Source organism: Carlito syrichta, unplaced genomic scaffold (genome assembly GCF_000164805.1).
Source record: "Carlito syrichta isolate Samal-C Ts95f unplaced genomic scaffold, Tarsius_syrichta-2.0.1 Scaffold309831, whole genome shotgun sequence".
Classification (NCBI taxonomy): domain Eukaryota; kingdom Metazoa; phylum Chordata; class Mammalia; order Primates; family Tarsiidae; genus Carlito; species Carlito syrichta.
The window spans coordinates 28,446-48,551 of record NW_007253927.1 but is presented as its reverse complement, the minus strand read 5'-3'; the positions used below and the strand labels follow the sequence as shown (position 1 = coordinate 48,551).

The following is a 20,106-nucleotide window of genomic DNA, read 5'->3' as shown; positions in this document are numbered from 1 at the left end:
CCCCATAATCAAGCTTTTTAATGGAAATTCACCTTTGAGAAGGAGGAACTCTTTCCCACCTAAGATCCCAAGGGAGGCATGTTAAAACTATATCAAATGTACCCTGTCTGGACTTGACTCCATTCATGGAGGAACTTCTGTCTCAGCCTACTTGATGGATTCCACATGAGTAGGTATCTAATGTCATAATTGTGTGGATGAACCGATTGTTTGAGACAGCAAAATTAGGGAGATATTAGAGCTTATTCCCTCAAACTATACTCTTTTTCACAGAGATCCCTTCTTCAGGGAAGAACAGCTTGCATCTGGATGAAGAACATTATCCAGGTGCCTGGACTCATAACCTCACAAAGTGAAATAGTCCCCACAAATCTGGTCGCATTTGGTTATTTCTGACGAGCCTAGGGGCCTCTTTCAAAAGGAGACAGCACAGGAGGATGCTTAGCTGTGTCAGTGATGAAATCTTTGTCTTGTCTCTACAGAGGTGTTGTCATAAAACTCTTGCACAATAGAGTTATTCTTAGGATCTACCTTGGTGACATGAGTGCATACTGCTGTGAGATGGAGGACTGCACTGTAATTGCTCTAGTTGTGGAGCACTCTAATGTGGATAGGTGATCCAGGGGACTCCATCTGGAGAAACAATTCTCCATGAAATAGACAAATTCGATTGTAATGTCTTCACCCTTTCACAAAAGACGGGCACATTAACCACATATTCCATACCACAAAATCTCTATTTGTGGCTCTCAAAGAAATATTCTGCCCACGCTGGATGGATGGCACACACCATGCTACGAGGACATGACTGGGATTGGTATTAATGACCATAATTCATAATTTCATGGGAGTTGCTTAGATATGGGACTCTCAGTTTTGGAGGTACAATGAATTCTGAACCAATATGAAGACCTTTTCTCATGAGACCTATATGAGACTAGAGCAATGAGTGTCCACAGACGCACTAAGCCTGGTGTTTGATGATACCCATGGTTTCCTCTAAACTCAAGGAGTAGAAGATTTTGCCAGGCATTTGAGAAACTAGAGAGGCAGGCCATGAATCCATGCTAAAGGATACTTTCGCTCAACCTGTGCCAGACGATGGCCTTAGTTGCACATCTTCTAAGGAATCAGGTAATGTGGAATGGTAACACAAAGATGTAGAGTGGGCTCCAGTCATATTGAGCGGGGACAAAAAGAATGAAGTAGATATGATTTCTATTTGTCGATTCATCAACACTCTTGAAAGCTCAAGTGGTGAATCCTCACTGATTAAAAGCAGCAGGCTAGACAGAAACATTCCAAATATTGCACTAGAGAGTCAATTATTACACGGTAGACCTGTTGAGATATGAAAGGACACAGAACCAATATGTACCACTGTGAACCCTGGGTGTGCTGTCTTCTTTGGCTCGTGATCCATGGGGATCACACACTTTGCCAGAAAAAAAGAGTTCCCAACTGAAATATATTGTCTCGTAAGGATGTATTTGGAAGAAAGGTCTGTGGGAAGAGGCCTCCCACTGGAAGTATCCATTTCCATTTGGACAACCTTTTTTGACTCCTCTTCTGCCAGCAACTTGCCTGGAAATATGCTGCTATCCCAAAAACAGAGGGCTGTAACAAGATGGATGGCCATGGAACCTCTGGAATTGGAATATTCTCCCACGTGCTGTTCCTGTGGACTTGTGGTGAGCATATGACTGTCCTTACCACATGTATGGGATTGGCAGATACTTTTGTTGTGTTAATTATTAGTACTTTACATTGCCCTGAGGAGCAGTGATGACCTATATATCAAGTACAATGGCATGATGCTGAGGCCCAGTCTAGAAGACAGTTGAGTAATTCAACTTGGGGAAAATGATTATGGTCCCTTCATTACGATCTAGTTTGGTGCTGGAGGACTTGTTGTACAGGAGGCCATCTTGTTTAGCACGTGAATATGCTACTCCATAAAATTCCCCATGTTATCCTTATACTTTAATCCTCATCCCAGGTCCTGGCCTTTTTAGCATCCCTTGCTGATCACCACAACACACTTTTTGCTTTCAGAATAAAATTCTGCTCAGAATGGCTGTATGGCATGCACCATCATACAGGAGTGCATGGCTTCCATTGGGTGTCATGAGAAATGGTTAATCAGTCACCGAGGGTCATAATTCAAGGAGGTGTTCTTGGTCAGGGAAGCAAAATAGACCTTCAGAAATATATGCAGTTTTCTCTCAAGTCATGGGTGAAAAGGGAGTAAATAGCACATTGAGTTTCTCTTGGATTGTTGTTCTAGGAACCCCATGCTTGTTTTTCAAAGAGAAGGTGAATATATTTTTGTCCTGCTCTAAGGAGAGAGAGATTCATGCTTGTTTAATAATGATCAATGTATTTGTGGTTCAGGTTGTGAATGGACATGTCCTCTACTGGGTCCCTTTTGAAAACTTTGAGAGGTTTGAATGGTGGCACAGAGCACAGATAATCCACTGGTCTTTTTATGTGAGATGGCACATAACTCAAAAATTACTGTCCAATATTTTTCATGCCATTGCCTTTCTTCAGAGCTCAAACCTTGAAAACGCACAGGCTATATCTCTGGCAAAATGCCCCATAACCAAGCTTTGTTATGGCAATCCACCTGTGAGAAGGTACCAATGGAGGCATGTCCAAGCTGTATCAAAAGTACCCTGTCTGGCTTGACTCCATTCATATAGGAACTTCTGTCTCAGCCTACTGGATGGATTCCACATGAATAGGTATCTAATTTCACCATTGTGTGGATGAACCGATAGTTTTAGGCAGCAAAATTAGGGAGCTAATAGACAGCTTGTTCACTCAAGATGTCCTCCTCTTTTTCACAGGGATCCCTTATTCAGGGATGTCCTTGGGAATAACTGCTAGTTTCTGGACAAAGTACATTATCCAGGTGCTTGGCCTCACGTCCTCACAAAGTGAAATAATCTCCACTAATGTGGATGCATTTCTTTACTTCTGATGACCCTAGCGGCCTACTTCCAATGCAGGCAACAAAGGAGGATGCTTAGCTGGCTCAGTGATGAAATCTTTGTCTTGTCTCTACAGAGGTGTTGTCTTAAAAATCTTGTGCAATAGATTTATGCTGAGGACCTTCTTAGGTGACAGGAGTGCATACTGGAGTGACAAGGAGGATTGTCCTGACATTGCTCTAGTTGTGGAGAACAATAAGGTGGATAGGCTATCCTGGGGGACTCCACCCTGAGAAAGCAGTTCTCCACAAAATAGGCAAATTTGATTATAATGTCTTCATCACTTTCACAAAAGCCGGGCACATTAACCACACCTTCCATTTCACAAAATCTCCATTTGTGTCTCTCAATGAAGTATTCTGCCCATGCTGGATGAATATCACGCACCATGCTATGAGGGCATGACTGGGATTGGGATAAATGACTGTAATTTATAAATTTTGGGGGCCACTTAGGCATGGGACTCTCAGTTTTTTAGGATAATGAATTCTGAACCAATTTGAAGACATTATCTCTTCAGACTTACATGGACTAGATCAATGAATGTCCACAGACACACTAAACCTGGTGTTTGATGATGTCCGTAGTCTCCTCTAAACTCAAGGAGAAGATTTTGCCTAGCATGAGACAAACTAGAGAGGCAGGCCATGAATTCATGCTAGAGGATTGTTTCACTCAACTTCTGGGAAACGATGGCCTGAGTTGCACATCTTCTTAGGAATCAGGTAATGAGGAATGGTGACACAAACAAGTAGAGTGTGCTCAAGTCCTATTGAATGGGGACAAAAACAAAGAAGTAGATATGATATCCACTTGTCAGTTCATCAACACTCTTGAAAGCTCAAGCGGTGAATACTCACTGATTAAAAGCAGCAAGCTAGACACAAACATTGCAAATATTGCACAAGAATCCCAGTAATTACAGGGTAGACCTCTTGATAACTTGACATATAAGAGGACACGGATCCAATATGTACCACTCTGAAACCTGGGTGTTCTGTGTTCTTTGGCTCATGATCCATGGGGATCACACACTTTGCCAGAAAAAAAGAGGTCCCAAAGATATGTATTGTCTCGTCAGGATGTGTTTGGAAGAAATGTCTGTGGGAAGAGGCCTCCCAGTGAAAGTATCCATTTTCATTTGGACAGACCATTTTTTACTCCTCTTCTGCAAGAAACTGGCCTGGAGATAAGCTGCTATCCCTAAAACAAAGGGCTGTAAGAAGATGGATGACCACGGATCCTGTGGAATGGAAATATTTTCACAAGAGCTGTCGCTGCTTGACTTGTGGTGAGCATATGACTGTCCTTGCCACATATATAAAATTGACAGACACATTTGTTGGGTCAATGATGAGTACTTTATATTGCCTTGAGGAGCGGGTGATGACATAAATATCAAATTCAATGGCATGATGCTGAGGCCTAGTGTAGAAGACAGTTGAGTATTCTAACTTTGGGAAAATGATGATGGTCCCTTCAGTACGATCTAGTTTGCTGCTGGAGGACTTGACGTATGGGAGGCCATCGTGTGTAGCATGTGGACATGCTACACCATAAAATTCCCCATGTATTCCTTATACTATAATCCTCATCCCAGAACCTGTCTATTTTAACATCCCTTGGTGATAACCACAACACCCTTATTACTTTCAGGGTAAAAGTCTGGCCATAATGGCTAGATGGCATGCACCATCGTACAGGAGTGCATGGCTTCCATTGGTTGTCATGAACTATGGTTTATCAGTCATCGAGGGGCATCATTCAAGGAGGTGTTCTTGGTCTTGGAGGCAAGATGGACCGTCAGCAATGCATGCAGTTTTCTCTCAAGTCATGGGTGAAACGGGAGTAAGTGGCACTTTGAGTTTCTCTTGGCATGCTGTTCTAGGAGTCCCATGCTTGTTTTTCAAAGAGAGGGAGAATACACGTTTGTCCTGCTCTAAGGAGAGAGAGATTCATGTCTGTTTAATAATGATCAATGTATTTGTGGCTCAGGTTGTGAATGAACATGTCCTCTGCTGGGTCCCTTCAGAAAACTTCAATAGGTTTGAACGGTGGCACAGAACACAGAGAATTCACTGGTCTTTTGATGTGAGGGGCACACAACTCAAAAATTGCTGTCCAACATTTTTCATGCCACCGCCTTTCTACAGAACTCAAGCCAGGAAAACACACAGGCTAAATCTCTGGCAAAATGCCCCATAACCAAGCTTTGTTATGGCAATCCGCCTTTGAGAAGGAGGAACTCTGTTCCACCTAAGATACCAAGGGACATATGTCCAAGCTGTATCAAAGAACCCTGTGTGCACTTGAGTCTATTAATGCAGGAACTTTTGTCTCAGCCTACTCGATGGATTCCTCATGAATAGGTATCTAATTTCATCATTGTGTGGATGAACCGATTGTTTGAGACAGCAAAATTAGGGAGATATTAGACAGCTTGTTCACTCAAGCTGTCCTCCTCTTTTTCACAGGGATCCCTTCTACAGGAATGTCCTTGGGAATAACTGCAAGTTTCTGGATGAAATAAGTTATCCAGGTGCTAGGCCTCAGGTCCTCACAAAGTGAAATAATCTCCACTAATCTGGTCTCATTTGGTTACTCCTGATGAGTCTTGGCACCTCTTTCAAAAGGAGGCAACAAAGTAGGATGCTTAGCTGGGTCACTGATAATAACTTTGCCATGTCTCTACAGAGGTATTGTCTTAATAGTCTTGCACAATAGAGTTATGCTGAGGACCTTCTTAGGTGAAAGGAGTGCATACTAGCATGAGAGGGAATATTGTCCTGACATTACTCTAGTTGTGGAGCACTAAAAGGTGGATAGGCTATCCAGGGGGACTCCACCCTGAGGAAGCAGTTCTCCATGAAATAGGCAAATTCGATTGTAATGACTTCACCCCATTGACAAAAGCCAGGCACATTAACCACATCTTCCATACCACAAAATCATGTTTGTGTCTCTCAATGAAATATTCTGCCCACGCTGGATGGATGGCATGCACCATGCTATGAGGGTGTGACTGGAATTGGTTTTAATGACCATAATTCATAAGTTCATGGGGGCCACTTAGGCATGGGACTCTCAGTTTTGGAGGTAAAATGAATTCTGAACCAATATGAGAACCTTTTCTTTTCAGACCCATATGAGACTACAACAATGAATGTCCACAGACACATGAAACCTGGTGTTTGATAATGTCCGTGGTCTCCTCTAAACTGAAGGAGAAGAGTTTGCCAAGCATGAGAAAATCTACAGAGGCAGGCCATGAATTAAATGCTAAAGGATTCTTTCGCTCAACTTCTGCCAAACGATGACCTCAGTTGCACATCTTCTTAGGAATCAGGTAATGTGGAGTGGTGACACAAACAAGCAGAGTGGGTTCGAGTCATATTGAATGGGGACAAAAACAAAGAAGTAGATATGCTATCCACTGGTCAATTCATCAACACTCTTGAAAGTTCAAGTGGTGAATGCTCACTGATTAAAAGCAGCAGGCTAGACACAAACATTGCAAATATTGCACAAGAAACTCAATTATTACACAGTAGACCTCTTGATAACTTGAATTATGAGAGGACACGGATCCAATATGTACCACTCTGAAACCTGGGTGACCTGTGTTCTTCGACTCGTGATCCATGGGGTTCACACACTTGACCAGAAAAAAAGATGTCCCAAGTGATAAGTATTATCTCATCAGGATGTGTTTGGAAGAAAGGTCCATGGGAAGAGGACTCCCAGTGAAAGTATTCATTTTCATTTGGACAGACCATTTTTGTGTCCTCTTGTGTGAGAAACTGGCCTGAAAATAAGCTGCCATACCCAAAAACAGGGCTGTAAGAAGATGGATGACCACGGATTCAGTGGAATTGAAATATTTTCCCAAGTGCTGCTCCTGCTTGACTTGTGGTGAGCATATGACTGTCCTTGCTGTATATATGGATTTGGAAGACGGCTTTGGTGGGTCAATGATGAGTACTTTATATTGCATCTAGGAGCCATGATAACGTGAATATCAAGTTCAATGGCATGAAGCTGAGGCCTAGCATAGAAGACAGTTGAGTAAACCAACTTTGGGAAAATGATGATGGTCCTTTCGGTACGATCTAGTTTGGTGCTGGAGAACATGATGTACAGGAGCCCATCGTTTGGAGCATGTAGACATGCTACACCATAAAATTCCCCATGTTTTCCTTAAACTTTAATCCTCATCCCAGGACCTGTCTATTTTAGCATCCCTTGGGGATCACCACAACACACTTATTGCTTTCAAGGTAAAATTCTAGTCAGAATGGCTGCATGTCATGCACCATCGTACAGGAGTGCAGGCATCCATTAGTTGTCATGACCAATGGTTTATCAGTCACCGAGGGTCATCATTCAAGGAGGTGTTCTTGGTCTGGGAGGCAAGATGGACCATCAGCAATGCATGCAGCTTTCTCTCAAGTCATGGGTTAAACGGGAGTAAATGGCAACTTGAGTTTCTCTTGGCATGTTGTTCTAGGAGTCCCATGCTTCTTTTTCAAAGAGAGGTTGAATACACTTTTGTCCTGCTCTAAGGAGAGAGAGATTTATGCTTGTTTAATAAGGATCAATGTATTTGTGAGTCACGATGTGAATGGATATATCCTCTGCTGGGTCCCTTCAGAAAACTTTGATAGGTTTTAATGGTGGCAGAGAGCACAGAGAATTCACTGGTCTTATGATGTGAGGGGCACACAACTCAAAAATTACTGTCCAACATTTTTCCTACTAACACCTTTTTTCAGAGCTCAAGATATGAGAACACACAGTTTAAATCCCTGGCAAAATGCCCCAAAACCAAGCTTTGCTAAGAAAATCCATCTTTGAGAGGAGGAACTCTTTATCACCTGAAATAGTAAGGGAGACATGTCCAAACTATGTGAAAAGTATCCTGCCTGGTCGTGACTCAATTCATGGAAGAAATTCTTTCTCAGCCTACTAGACGGATTCCACATGAGTAGGTATCTAATATCATCATTATGTGGATGAACCAACTGCATGAGACAACAAAATTAGGGAGATATTAGAAAGCTTGTTCACCCAAGCTGTGCTCCACTTTTTCACAGGGATCCCTTCTTCAGGGAAGTCCTTAAGAATAACTGTTAAATTCTGGACTAAAGATGTCATCCCGGTGTCTGGCCTCATGTCCTCACAAAGTCAAATAGTCTCCAGTAATCTCTTGGCATTCACTTACTTCTGATGTGCCCATGGGCCTCTTTCAAAAGTATGCAGCATAGGAGGATGCTAAGCTGGGTCAAGGATGAAAGCTTTGTCTTGACTCTAGTGAGGTGTTTCCTTAAAAGTCTTGTGCAATACAGGTATGGTGAGGACTTTCATAGGTGACAGGTGTGTATAATGAAATGAGAGGGAGAGTTGTACTGACATTGCTTAGTTGTGTAGCACTCTAAGGCGTAGGCAATCCAGGGGAACATCACCCAGAGGAAGCAGTACTCCATGAAATAGGCAAATTCAGTTGAAATGTTTTCATCTCTTTCACAAAACCCGAGCACCTTACCCACGCATCCCATACCACAAATTATCTATGTGTGTCTCTCAATGAAATATTCTGCCCACGCTCGATGGATGGCATGCACCATGCTATGACAGAGCATGACTGGGATTGGGATTCATTACCATAATTCATAAGTTCCTTGGGCCACTTAGGCGTGGTACCCTCAGTTCTGGTAGCAAAAAGAATTCTGAACAAAAATGAGTCCATTTTCTCTTGAATCCGGTATGAAACTGGAACAATGAGGGTCCAAATATGCCCAACGCCTAATGATTGATGATATCCATGGTCTCCTCTCAACTCAGGGAGAAGAGGACATTGAAGAGCATGTGATAAAATGGAGAGGAAGGTCATGAATACATCCTAAAGCATTCTTTTGCTCAACTTCTGTCATACGAAGGTTTTAGTTGCACATCTTCTTAGGAATCAAGGAATGTGGAATGGTGATGCAAATAAGGAGAATGGGCTCCAGTCATATTCAGAGGGAAGAAAAACTAAGAAGTAGATATGATATCAACGTGTGAATTCATCAATACTCTAGGAAGCTCAAGCGGTGAAAACACACTGACTAAAATCAGCAGGCTAGAAAAAAACATTCCAAATATTGCCTAGGAAACCCACTTATTACACCGTAGAATGCTTGATAACTTGAGATTTGAGAGGACACGCATCCAATATGTACCACACTTAACCCTGGGTATACTGTGTTCTTTGGATCCTGATCCATGGGGATCGCACACTTTGCCAGAAAACAGGTCCCAACTGATACATATTGTCTCATCAGGATGTATTTCGAATAAAGGTCTGTGGGAAGTGGCCTCCCAGTTGAAGTATCAATTTCCTTTTGGACACACATTTTGGACTCCTCTTCTGCCCAAAGTGGCCTGGAAATAAGCTGCTATCCCAAAAACAAATGGCTGTAATGACGTGAATGGCCACGGATCCTCTGGATTTGAAACATTCTCCCAAACGCTCTTCCTGGATGACTTGTGGTGAGCATATGAGTGTCCTTGCTACATATACGGAATTGGCAGATACTTTTGTTGGGTCAATGATGAGTACTTTATATTGCCCTGAGGAGCGGTGATGACTTAAATATCAAGTACAATGGCATGACGCTGAAGCCCAGCTTTGAAGACAGTTGGATAATGCAACTTGGGGAAAATATGATGGTCCCTTTGGCACAATTTAGTTTGGTGCTGGAGAACTTGATGTATGGGAGACCATCTTGCAGAGCATGTGGATATGTTACTCCATAAAATTCCCCATGTTACCCTTATACTTTAATCCTCATGCCAGGTCCTGGCCATTTTAGCAATCTTTGTGGCACACCACAACACACTTTTTGCTTTCAGGGTAAAATTCTGCTCAGAAGAGCTGCATGGCATGCACCATCGTACAGGAATGCATGGCTTCCATGGGGTGTCAATGAGCAATGGTTTATCAGTCACTGAGTGTCATAATGCAAGGAGGTGTTCTTGGTCTGGGAGGCAAGATGGGCCGTCAGAAATGCATGCAGTTTTCTCTCAAGTCATGGGTGAAACGGGAGTAAGCGGCACCTTGAGTTTCTCTAAGCATGCTGTTCTAGGAGCCCCATGCTTGTTTTTCAAAGCGTGGGTCAATACACCTTTGTCCTGATCTAAGGAGAGAGAGATTCATGCTTGTTTAATAATGATCAATGCATTTGTGGCTCAGGTTGTGAATGGATATGTCCTCTGCTGGATCCCTTGGGAAAATTTTGATAGGATTGAAAGGTGGCACAGAGCACAGACAATTCTCTGGTCTTTAGATATGAGGGGCACACAACTCAAAAATTACTGTCCAACATTTTTCATACCACCGATTCTCTTCAGAACTCAAGCCATGAAAACACACAGGCTAAATCTCTGGCAAAATGCCCCATAAGCAAGCTTTTTTTACGGCAATCCACTTTTGAGAATGTGGAACACTTTCCCTCCTGAGATACCAATGGAGGCATGTCGAAGTTGTTTCAGAAGTACCCTGTCTGCACCTGAATCTATTCATGGAGGAACTTCTATCTTAGGCTAGCGGACGAATTTCACATGAATAGGTATCTAATTTCATCATTGTGTGGATGAACCGATTGTTTGAGACACCAAAATTAGGGAGATATTAGACATCTTGTTCACTCAAGCTGTCCTCCTCTTTTTCCCAGGGATCCCTTCTTCAGGGAAGTCCTTGGGAATAACTGCTATTTTCTGGATGAAATACGTTATCCAGGTGCTTGGCCTCATGTCCTCACGAGGTAAAATAGTCTCCACTAAACTGGTCTCATTTGGTTCCTTCTAATGAACCTAGGGGCCTCTCTCAAAAGGAGGCAGTAAAGGAGGATGCTTATCTGGGTCTTTGATGAAATCGTGGTCTTGTCTCTACCGAGGTGTTGCCTTAAAAGTCTTGCAAATAGAGTTATGCTGAAGCCCTTCGTAGGTGACAGGAGTGCATACTGTCATGAGAGGGAGGATTGTCCTGATATTGCTCTAGTTGTGGAGCACTCTAAGGTGGAAAGGCTATCCAGGGGGACCGCACACCAAGGAAGCAGTTCTTCATGAAATCAGCAAGTTCGATTGTAATGTCTTCATCCCATCCACAAAAGCCGAGCACATTAATCACATCTTCCATACCACAAAATCTCTATTTGTGCTTCTCAATGAAATATTCTGCCCACGCTGGAGAGATGGCACACACCATGCTATCAGCATATGACTGGAATTGGTATGAATGACCATAATTCATAAGTTCATGGGGGTTGCTTAGGCATGGGACTCTCAGTTTTGGAGGCAAAAGGAATTCAGAACCAATATGAGGATATTTTCTCTTCAGACATGTACAAGAGTAGAGTAATGAATGTCCACAGACGCACTAAGTCTGCTGTTTGATGATGTCCGTGGTCTCCTCTGCACTCAAGGAGAAGAAGATTGTGCCGAGGGTGTGAAAAACTTAGAGAGGCAGACCGTGAATACATGCTAAAGGATTCTTTCGCTGAACTTCTGTCAGACGATGGCCTTAGTTGCACATCTTCTTAGGAATCAGGTAATGTGGAACGGTGACACAAACAAGGAGAGTGGGCTCCAGTCATATTGAGTAGAGACAAAAACAAAGTAGATATGATATCCACTTGCCAATTCATCAACACACTTGAAAGGTCAAGCGCTGAATACTCACTGTTTAAAAGCAGCAGGCTAGACACAAACATCCCAAATATTACACAAGTAACCAAATGATTACACGGTAGACCTCTTGAGATATGAGAGGACACGGATCCAGTATGTACCACTCTGAAATCTGGGTGTGCTGTGTTCTTTGGCTCGTGATCCATGGGGATCTCCAACTTTGCCAGAAATAAAGATTTCCCAACTGATGTGTATTGTCTCATCAGGATGTACTTGGAAGAAAGGTCTGTGGAAAGAGGCCGCCCAGTGGTAGTTTCCGTTTCCATTTGGACACACCATTTTTTTCTCCTCTTCTGCCAGAAACTGGCCTGGAAATAAGCTGCTATCTCTTAAACAAAGGGTTGTAACAAGATGGATAGCCAGTGATACCCTGGAATTGAAATATTCCCCCATGTGCTGTTTCTGCTTGACTTGTGGTAAGCATATGACTGTTCTTGTTGCATGTATGGAATTGGTAGATACTTTTGTTGTGTCAATGATGAGTACTTTATATTGCCTTGATGAGCGGTGATGACTCAAATATCAAGTACAATGGCATGACGCTGAGGCCCAGCCTAGAAGACAGTTGTGTAATAAAACATGGAAAAAATGATGATGGTTCCTATGGTCCGATCTACTTTGGTGCTGGAGGACTTGACATACCGGAGGCCATCAAGAAGAGCATGTGGATATGCTACTCCATAATATTCCCCATGTTATCCTTAAACTTTTATCCTCATCAGCATTCCTAACCATTTTAGAATCCCTTGCTGATCACCACATCACACTTTTTGTCTCTCAGGGGGAAAATCTGCTGAGAATGACTGCATGGCATGTACCGTCATAAAGGAGTGCACGACCTCATTTGGTTGTGATGAGCAATGGTTTACAAGGCAGCGAGAGTCATCATTCAAGGAGGTGTTCTTGTTGTGTGAGCCATGCTGGACCTTCAGCAATGCATGTAGTTTTTCTCTCAATGCATGCTTGAGAAAAGAAAAAGGTGCCTTGAGTTTCTCTTGGCATGCTGTTCTAGGATCCCCATGTTTCATTTTCAAATAGAGTGTGAAAACACTTTTGTCCTGCTCTAAGGAAAGAGAGATTCATACTTCTTTAAAAATGATCAGTGTATCTGTGACGTATGATTTGATTGGCCATGTCCTCTGCTGGGACCCTTCTGGAAACTTAGAGAGGTTTGAATGGTGGCAGAGATGAAAGACAATTCACTGGCTTCCTGACATGTGGGGGCAAACAACTCAAAAATTACTGGCCTATATTTTTTATACTACCATGTTTCTTCACAGCTGAAGATATGAGAACACACAGGTTAAATACCGGCCAAAATGCCTCATAACCAAGATTTGCTATACAAATCCATCTTTCAGAAGGAGGAACTCTTTAATACCTGATATAGTAAGGGAGGCATTTCCAAAGTATATGTTAAGTACCCTCTCTGGATGAGACTCCATTCATGGAAGAACTTCTGTCTCAGCCTACTGGAGGGATTCACCAGGAGTAGGTATCTAATATCATCATTATGTGGATGAACCGATTATATGAGTCAGCAAAATTAGGGAGATATTAGAAAGCTTGTTCACCCAAGCTGTGCTCCATATTTCTACAGGGATCCCTTCTTCAGAGAAGTCCTTAAGAATAACTGTTAGATACTGGACAAAGGATGTCATCGAGGTGCCTAGCCTCATGTCCTCACAAAGACAAATAGTCTCCAGCAATGTCTTGGCATTTGGTTACTTCTGAGGAGCCCATGGGACTCTTTCAGATGGAAGCAGCAAAGGAGGATGTTAAGCTGGGTCAATGATGAAATCTTTGTCTTGTCAAGTGCGGTGTTGTCTTAAAAGTCATGTGCAATAGAGTTATGGTGAGGAACTTCTTAGGTGACAAGTGTGCATACTGACGTGAGAGGGAGTATTGTACTGACATTGCTTAGTTGTGTGGCATTCAAGCTATCGAGGGGAACTCCACCCAGAGGAAGCAGTACTCCATGAAATAGGCAAATTCCATTGTAATGTCCTCACTCCCTTCACAAAATTGGGCCATTTAACCATGCATTCCATGCCACAAATTCTCTTTGTGCATCTCTCAGTGAAATATTCTGCCCATGCTGGATGGATGGCATGCAACATGCTATAACAGAGCATGACTGGGATTGGGATTCATGACCATAATTCATAAGTTCCTTGTGCCACTTAGGTATGGTACCCTGAGTTCTATAGACAAAAGGAATTCTGAACCATTTGAGTCTCCTTCATTTTGAAACCAGTATGAGACTGGAGCAATGAGGGTCCAAGGATGGCCTATGACTGGTGTTTGATGATGTCCATGGCCTCCTCTCAACTCAAGGAGAAGAGGACGTCGTCTAGCATGTGACAAACTGAAGAAGCAGGCCATGAATAAACACTGAAGCATTCTTTCGCTCAACTTATCCCAGACTAATGCCATTGTTGCACATCTTCTGAAAATAAGAGAATGTGGAAGGGTGATGCAAACAAGGAGAGTGGGCTCCAGTCATATTCAGAGGGAAAACATTATAAGAAGTACATACTATCCACCTGTGAATTCATCAACAGTCTAGAAACCTCAAGCGGCGAAAACGCACTGACTGAAAGTAGCAGGCTAGACAAAAGCATTTCAAATATTGCCCAAGAACCCCAGTTATTACACTGTAGACTGCTAGATATCTTGAGATTTGAGAGACACGCCTCCAATATGTACCACCACCCTGAGCCCTGTGTATGCTGTGTTCTTTGAATTCTGATCCATGGGGATCGCACACTTTGCCAGAAAATAGGTCCCAACTGATACGTATTGTCTCATCAGGATGTATTTCGAATAAAGGTCTGTGGGAAGTGGCCTCCCAGTTGAAGTATCTGTTTCCTTTTGAACATGCCTTTTGGACACCTCTTCTTAAAGAAATTGGCCTGGAAATAAGCTGCTATCCTAAAAACAAATGGCTGTAATGACGTGAATGGCCACGGATCCTCTGGAATTGAAACATTCTCCCAAACACTGTTCCTGATTTACTTCTGGTGAGCATATGACTGTCCTTGCTACATATACGGAATTGGCAGATACTTTTGTTGGGCCAATGATGAATACTTTATATTGCCCTGAGGAGCGGTGATGACTTAAATATCAAGTACAATGGCATGACGCTGAGGCCCAGCCTTGAATACTGTTCAGTAATCCAACTTGGGGAAAATGATGAAGGTCCTTCCGTACTATTTAGTTTGGTGCTGGAGGAATTGACATATGGGAGGCCATCTTGTGGTGCGTGTGGATATGCTACTCCATAAAATTCCCCATGTTATCTTTATACTTTAATACTCATGCCAGGTCCTGGCCATTTTAGCAAACCTTGTGTCCCACCACATCACACTTTTTGCTTTCAAGTAAAATTCTGCTCAGAACGGCTGCATGGCATGCACCATCGTACAGGAGTGCATGGCTTCCATTGGGTGTCATGAGCAATGGTTTATCAGTCACCGAGGGTCATCAAGCAAGGAGGTGTTCTTGGTCTGGGAGTCAAGATGGACCGTCAGCAATGCATGCAGTTTTCTCTCAAGTCATGGGTGAAACGGGAGTATGCGGCACCTTGAGTTTCTCTTGGTATGCTATTCTTGGAGCCCCATGCTTGTCTTTCAAAGTGAGGGTCAATACACTTTTGTCCTGCTCTAAGGAGAGAGAGATTCATGCTTGTGCAATAATGATCAATGCATTTGTGGCTCAGGTTGTGAATGGACATGTCCTCTACTGGGTACCTTGGGAAAACTTCAATAGGTTTGAATGGTGGCACAGAGCACAGAGAATTCTCTGGTTTTTGATGTGATGGGCATACCATTGAAAAATTCCTGTCCAACCTTTTTCATATCACCGACTTTCTTCAGAATTGAGGCCATGAAAACACACAAGTTAATCACTGGCAAAATTCTTCATAACCAATCTTTGTTATGGCAATCCACTTTTGAGAAGGAGAAACTCTTTCCCACCTGAGATACCAAGTGAGGCATGTCCAAGCTGTATCAGAAGTACCCTGTCTGCACTTGACTCCATTCATGGAGGAACTTCTGTCTCAGCCTACTGGACGGATTCCAATGAATAGGTATCTGATTTCATCAATGTGTGGACGAACCCTTTGTTTGAGACAGCAAAATTAGGGAGATATTAGACAGCTTGTTCACTCAAGCTGTCCTCCTCTTTATCCCAGGGAATCCTTCTTTAGGGAAGTCCTTGGGAATAACTGCTATTTTCTGGATGAAATCCGTTATCCAGGTGCTTGGCCTCATGTCCTCATGAGGTAAAATAGTCTCCACTAATCTTGTCTCATTCGGTTCCTTCTGATGAGCCTAGTGGCCTCTCTAAAAAGGAGGCAGCATAGGAGGATGCTTCTCTGGTTCCTTGATGAAATCTTGGTCTTGTGTCTACTGAGGTGTTGCCTTAAAAGTCTTGCACAATAGAGTTATGCTGAAGCCCTTCGTAGGTGACAGGAGTGCATACTGGCATGAGAGGGAGGATTGTCCTGACATTGCTCTAGTTGTGGAGCACTCTAAGGTGGATAGGCTATCTAGGGGGACTCCACACAAAGGAAGCAGTTCTCTATGAAATAGTCGAATTAGATTGTAATGTCTTCACCCCTTCCACAAAAGCTGGGCACATTAACCACATATTCCATACCACAGAATCTCTATTTGTGTCTCTCAATGAAATATTCTGCCCGCGTTGGATGGATGGCATGCATCATGCTATCTGCGTATGACTGGGATTGGTATGAATGACAATAATTCATAAGTTCTTGTGGGCCGCTTAGGCATAGGACTCTCATTTTTGGTGGCAAAAGGAATTCGGAACCAATGTGAGGACGTTTGCTCTTCAGACATATACAAGAGTAGAGCAGTGAATGTCCACAACTCACTAAACCTGGTGTTTGATGATGTCTGTGGTCTCCTCTGCACTCAAATAGAAGATGATTTTGCCAAGGATGTGACAAAATTAGAGAGGCAGGCCATGAATACATGCTAAAGGATTCTTTCGCTCAACTTCTGCCAGACGATGGCCTTAGTTGCACATCTTCTTAGGGATCAGGTAATGTGGAACGGTGACACAAACAAGGAGAGTGGGCTCCAGTCATACTGAGTGGAGACGAAAACAAAGTAGATATGATATCCACTTGTCAATTCATCAACACACTTGAAAGGTCAAGCGGTGAATACTCACTGATTAAAAGCAGCAGGGTAGACACAAACATCCCAAATATTACACAAGTAACCAAATGATTACACGGTAGACCTCTTGAGATATGAGAGGACACGGATCCAGTATGTACCACTCTGAACTCTGGGTGTGCTGTGTACTTTGGCTCGTGATCCATGGGGATCTCCTTCTTTGCCAGAATAAATGATGTCCCAACTGATAAGTAATGTCTCGTCAGGATGTACTCGGAAGAAAGGTCTGTGGGAAGAGGTCTCCCAGTGGAAGTTTCCATTTCCATTTGGACACACCGTTTTTCACTCCTCTTCTGCCAGAAACTGGCCTGGAAATAAGCTGCTATCTCTTAAACAAAGGGTTGTAACAAGATGGATGGAAACTGATCCTCTGGAATTGAAATATTCTCCCATGTGCTGTTCCTGCTTGAATTGTGGCAAGCATATGACTGTCCTTGCCACATATATGGAATTGGTAGATACTATAGTTAGGGCAAAAATGAGTACTTTATATTGACTTGAGGAGTGGTGATGACTCAAATATCAAGTACAGTGACATGACGCTGAAGCCCAGTCTAGAAGATAGTTGTGTAATCTAACATGGGAAAAGAGATGATGGTCCCTTTGGTAGGATCTAGTTTGGTGGTGGAGGACTTGTCATACCGGAGGCCATCAAGTGGAGCATGTGGATATGCTACTCCATAATATTCCCCACGTGATCTTTAAACTTTAATCCTCATCAGCGTTCCTGGCCATTTTAGCATCCCTTGCTGATTACCACATCACACGTTCTGTCTTTCAGGGGGAAAATCTGCTGATAATGACTGCATGGCATGCACCATCGTAAAGGATGCAGGACCTCGTTTAGTTGTCATGAACAATGGTTTACCAGTCAGCGAGTGTCATCATTCAAGGATGTGTTCTTGGTCGGTGAGGCAAGCTGGACCTTCAGCAAAGCATGTAGTTTTTCTCTCAATGGATGTTTGAGAAAAGAATAAAGTGCCTTGGGTTTCTCTTGGCATGCTATTCTAGGAGCCCCGTGTTTCATTTTCAAATGGAATGTGAATACACTTTTGTCCTGCTCTAAGGAAAAAGAGATTCATGCTTCTTTAAAAATAATCTGTGTATCTGTGACTTACGGTTTGAATGGCCATTTCCTCTGCTGGGCCCCTTCTGGAAACTTAGAGAGGTTTGAATCGTGGCCCAGAGGAAAGAGAATCCACTGGATTCCTGACATGAGAGGGCAAACAACTCAAAAATTACGGGCCTACATTTTTCATACCATCACGTTTCTTCACAATTCAAGATATGAAAACATACATGTAAATCCATGGCAAAATGCCCCATAACCAAGCTTTGCTATGCAAATCTATATTTGAGAAGGAGGAACTCTTTATGACCTGAGATCGTAAGGGAGGCATATCCAAACTGTATGATAAGTACCCTGTCTGGACGTGACTCCATTCATGGAAGAACTTCTGTCTTAGCCTACTGGACGGATTCCCCATGAGTAGGTATGTAATATCATCATTATATGGATGAACCGATTGTATGAGACAGCAAAATTAGGGAGATATTAGAAAGCTTGTTCACCCAAGCTGTCCTCCACTTTTGCACAGGGATCCTTTCTTCAGAGAAGTCCTTAAGCATGACTGTTAGATAGTGGACTAAGGATTTCATCCAGGTGCCTGGCCTCATGTCCTCACAAAGTCAAATAGTCTCCCGTAATCTCTTGGCATTCAGTTATTTCTGAGGAGCCTATGGGTCTCTTTCAAATGGATGCAGCAAAGGAGGATGTTAAGCTGGGTCAATGATGAAATCATTGTCTTGACTCAAGTGAGGTGTTGTCTTAAAAGTCTTGTACAATAGAGTTATGGTGAGGACCTTCTTAGGTGACAGGTGTGCATACTGACGTAAGAGGGAGTATTGTACTGACATTGCTTAGTTTGTGGCACTCTAAGGCATTCAGGCTATCCAGGGGAACTCCACTCTGAGGAAGCAATGCTCCATGAAATAGTCAAATTCGATAGTAATGTCTTCACACCTTTAACGAAAGCTGGGCACTTTAGCCATGCACTCCTTGCCACAAATTCTCTATGTATATCTCTCATTGAAATATCCTGCCCACACTGGTTGGATGGCATGCACCATGCTATGACAGAGCATGACTGGGATTGGGATTCATGACCATAATTCATAAGTTCCTTGGGCCACTAAGGCATGGTACCCTGAGTTCTGGAGGAAAGGTATTCGAAAACATTTGAGTCCCTTTCCTTTTGAAACCAGTTTGACACTGGAGCAATGAGGGTCAAAGGATGCCCTAAGACTGGTGTTTGATGATTTCCACGGTCTCCTCTCAACTCAGGAAAAGAGGACTTTGTTGAGCATGTGACAAAGTGGGGAGGCAGGACATGAATACATACTAAAGCATTCTTTCGCTCAACTAGTGCCAGACAAATGCCTTAGTTGCACATCTTCTGAGTAATCAGGGAATATGGAAGGGTGATGCAAACAAGGAGAGTGGCCTCCAGTGATATTCAGAGGGAAAACATTATAAGAAGTAGATACAATATCCACTTGTAAACTCATCAGCAGTCTAGAAAGCTCAAGTGGTGAAAACGCACTGACTGAAAGCAGCAGGCGAGACAAAAGCATTCCAAATATTGCCCAGGAAACCCAGTTATGACACTGCATACCGCTTAATTGCTTGAGATTTGAGAGGACACGCATCCAATATGTACCACCCTGAACCCTGGGTATGCTGTGCTCCTTGGATCCTAATCCATGGGGATCGCACACTTTGCCAGAAAATAGGTCCCAACTGATACGTATGGTCTCATCAGGGTATATTTTGAATAAAGGTCTGTGGGAAGTGGCTTCCCAGTTGAAGTATTAGTTTCCTTTTGGACATGCATTGGACTCCTCTTCTTCCAGAAAGAGGCCTGGAAATAAGCTGCTATACCAAAAAAAAAAGTGGTTGTAATGACATGAATGGCCACGGATCCTTTGGAATTGAAACATTCTCCCAAACACTGCTCCTGGTTGATTTGTGGTGAGCATACGACTGTCCTTGTTACATATATGGAATTGGCAGATACTTTTGTTGGGCCAATGATGAGTACTTTATATTGCCATGAAGAGCGGTGATGACTTAAATATCAAGTACAATGGCATGACGCTGAGGCCCA

General features: G+C 42.9%; 1 long non-coding RNA gene across 2 annotated transcripts; it reads left to right on the top strand.

Annotated features, from left to right (window-relative positions):
• The first annotated feature begins 1,360 nt into the window (after nucleotides 1-1,360).
• LOC103270427 lies at nucleotides 1,361-18,175 on the top strand. Of its 2 annotated transcripts, XR_504965.1 has the most exons (6): nucleotides 1,361-1,691; nucleotides 4,146-4,287; nucleotides 4,653-4,844; nucleotides 6,136-6,342; nucleotides 9,317-9,524; nucleotides 17,721-18,175. It is a non-coding gene; the product is annotated as an uncharacterized LOC103270427 (long non-coding RNA). The 2 variants fall into 2 exon arrangements; XR_504966.1 differs by lacking the exon at nucleotides 9,317-9,524.
• Nucleotides 18,176-20,106: the final 1,931 nt, after the last annotated feature.